Source organism: Salvelinus sp. IW2-2015, unplaced genomic scaffold (assembly GCF_002910315.2).
Source record: "Salvelinus sp. IW2-2015 unplaced genomic scaffold, ASM291031v2 Un_scaffold6872, whole genome shotgun sequence".
Lineage (NCBI taxonomy): Eukaryota > Metazoa > Chordata > Actinopteri > Salmoniformes > Salmonidae > Salvelinus > Salvelinus sp. IW2-2015.
The window spans coordinates 1-3,294 of record NW_019948133.1 but is presented as its reverse complement, the minus strand read 5'-3'; the positions used below and the strand labels follow the sequence as shown (position 1 = coordinate 3,294).

General features: G+C 36.6%; 1 long non-coding RNA gene across 1 annotated transcript; it reads left to right on the top strand.

Annotated features, from left to right (window-relative positions):
* Positions 1 to 2,275: 2,275 nt before the first annotated feature.
* Positions 2,276 to 2,893, top strand: LOC112079083 (uncharacterized). The gene is made up of 3 exons (XR_002895854.2): positions 2,276 to 2,398; positions 2,536 to 2,660; positions 2,733 to 2,893. It is a non-coding gene; the product is annotated as an uncharacterized lncRNA (long non-coding RNA).
* Positions 2,894 to 3,294: the final 401 nt, after the last annotated feature.

Sequence of the window (3,294 nt, the reverse complement as noted above, 5' to 3'; positions counted from 1 at the left end):
GCAGTAGTCACTATATCATGCCTCTAAAAATAATCACTTAAAATCACCATAGCTCAAGCCAGCCTTCAACACTGATCAATAAAAGCGATACAGAATCCTGTGAATTTAAAAGACCAGACCAACAATAATTTCTTCAAAGATTGTATTTACTTTTTATAAAACATTTGTTTCTTAACCAGGGAAGAGATAGACACAATATGTAAATCTATTAAGGGCTAACATCAAGGACACTGCCCGGTTAAGTCAAGACATACGCATTTTTTTTTTTTTTTTTTTTTCTTTTTATTTTTTATATTTCTTCTTTTTCTTTTTATTTTTTTTTTTTTTTTTTTTTTTTTTGTTTTTTATTTTTTTTTTTTTTTTTTTTTTTATTTTTTATTTTTTTTTACTACCCCAACAGCTTTTTTCATCAGTGCGACTCTCGTCAGTAAAGAGCGACTTTCGCTACACCTAACTCTCGACTAAATAATTATTATTATAAATTAAAAAATAACATTTTATATTAATCTAAAATTTATAGCCACAGACAACACACATACCAAAAGAAGGAAGTAAGACAGGATAGAAAAGGACTAAGAACCCAACTCATTAAGATGGGACAGTTCCTTTCTGATAACATATTTCATGAGTATAGTCATAGTTTTTTTTTTTTTCTTTGTGAAAAAATGTTGCATGTTTTCAGGAAGTATAATCTCACAGTTCAACTACATTGCAGGTTGTGCAATCTAGAATAGTGCTGCGCACCACCAGCCAGACAATTACAGAGTGACCACCGCACGTCAAATATTTTAACGAATAACTGCCTATCTATTAAAACCATCAGACAAAATACACAAGGCGTACAGATTTTATGTGAAAGCCAACATCCTGGTCTTGAAATTCAAACAAACAGACTATCTTCTCAGATTATAAATGTTCTGTTTTTTATTAACGAAAAACAAAACCCTAAATAAATTTTTTTTTTGTAGGCGCTGTAATTAGCATAGCTATACCAGGCAGATTCGCTAGGCCGCACGGCCAGTTCACATGCACAACAGATATGATATAACATCGGTAAATTGGGTCTTACTATGGCTGATCTTTCATCAGAATGTTGATCAAAGTGTCCTTTGTCAAAGATGAGTCGTTGGTTTCCGTTCAGAATTCTTCCTTTCCCACTCCATGAGCACAGGTTCCGAGCTCGAATACCCGGTCGAGTGGCACGGATCTCTCAAACGTAAAAAAATTCAGACAACGGAACACCACAAAACTCCCGAAAAAATTCAAATAATCTGATTAAACTATATTGAAAAAACATACATTACGATGATCTGGTCACATGTATCAAACAAACTTCGAGACGGAGATAGTTTTCATCCATAATGGCCGCACAACAGAAGACAATCGCAGCTAAAAGTCGCACGATTTAGACAACCGGAAGTTGTCGGTCACGCCAAAGAATTAGCTCTCATTTCACGTCAGTCCCAGACAAACAAGATATTTTTCCTCTGACGTCCTCTTGACACCCGGAGGAAGGCCAATGAGGTGTGTTTCGGGTCATAGGGGGCACGACCATATATAGGCAGAGCGTTGAAGCTGGCATACACATCTTGCTTTTTTCTTCTTGGTCATGGAAAGTGCTGTCAAATGACTTCTGTATCACTCAGAGACAAAATTGAAACGGTTTTAGAAACTAGAGATTGTTTTCTTTCCAATGGTATTATTTATATGCATATAGTAAGAGCAATAATTGAATAAGAGGCAGTTTAATCTGTAGAGCAAATTATGCTAATGGGAAAATAGCACCCCCTGTATTCTCAAGAAGTTAAAGAAATGAACATTCATTTATCTGGCAACAGCTCTGGTGGACATTCCTGCAATCAGCCTACCAGTTGCACGTTCCCTCAAAACTTGAGACATCTGTTTGTACACATCTGTGTGTACACATTTTATAGTGGCCTTTTATTGTCCACAGCAGAAGGTGCACCTGTGTAATGATCATGCTGTTTAATCAGCTTCATGATATGCCACACCTGTCAGATGGATGGACTATCTTGGCAAAGGATAAATGCTGATGAACAGGGATGTAAACACATTTGAGAGAAAAAAGCTTCTTGTGCGTGTGAAACATTTCTGGGATCTTTCAATTCATCTCATGAAACATGGGACCAACAGTTTACATGTTACATTTATATTTCTGTTCACTGTTTAAATAGTTCTTATAATTCAGATTTAGTAGTTCTGATGTGATCTATTTTAGTAAGCAACTTCTTCTTTATTGTTGTTGCAGACAGCAACGTCTCAAAGAAATCATCTGCAGAGAGAGACCAGCTACAGAACAGTTACAACAACCTGACTAAAGGGAGAGACCAGCTACAGACTGAGAGAGATTTTCTTAGCGGGTGGCTTACCAATTGCAGTGAGTAAACCTACAGTAATACATTATCATTAACAACACACACCTGATTATGTGTATGTATTCTGTCATTAAGTGTCCAGCATCATACATTGAAGGAAATACATGTTTTCAACTTGTAAAACAAACTTGTCCTGAAGGCTGGCAGAAGTTTGAATCCAGTTGGTACTTCCTGTCTACTGAGACTAAAACCTGGAATGAGAGCAGAGAGGACTGTCTGAAGAGAGGAGCAGACCTGGTGATCATAAACAGCAATAAGGAACAGGTGAGAGTGAGAAAGAGAGAGATGGTTAGAAATGATCAAACATTAATATATATTTATCTTTCTCAACAACAGACATTTCTCTTCAACCTCAAGAAGAGAGTCTGGATTGGTCTGACTGACTCTGTTAATGAGGGGACCTGGAAATGGGTGGACGGCACCCCACTGACCACAGGGTGAGAGATGATAACTAATCTGTCAATAAGGCTCCATTCAACCTTTTTCTATACAGGTTACTGTCATTGATGATAGCAGTCAAACCAGTAAACTATAAGATGAAAAATGTCTACATATTATTTAGTATTATGATGTTGTAACTGTGATGTCTTATTGTTGTTAACCCTGTAGGTACTGGTATTAACCATGATATCTGACTGTTTTTAACCCTGTAGGTACTGGTATTAACCATGACATCTGACTGTTTTAACCCTGTAGGTACTGGTATTAACCATGCTAATCTGACTGTTTTTTAACCCTGTAGGTATCTGGTATTAACCATGATATCTGACTGTTGTTAACCCGTCCCACATGAGATTTTGGTGTTATTAACCATATATCAACTTTTTAACCCTGTACGGTACGTATGTTAACCATCGATATTCTGACTGTTTTTAACCCTTCTACGGTAATTCTCTCT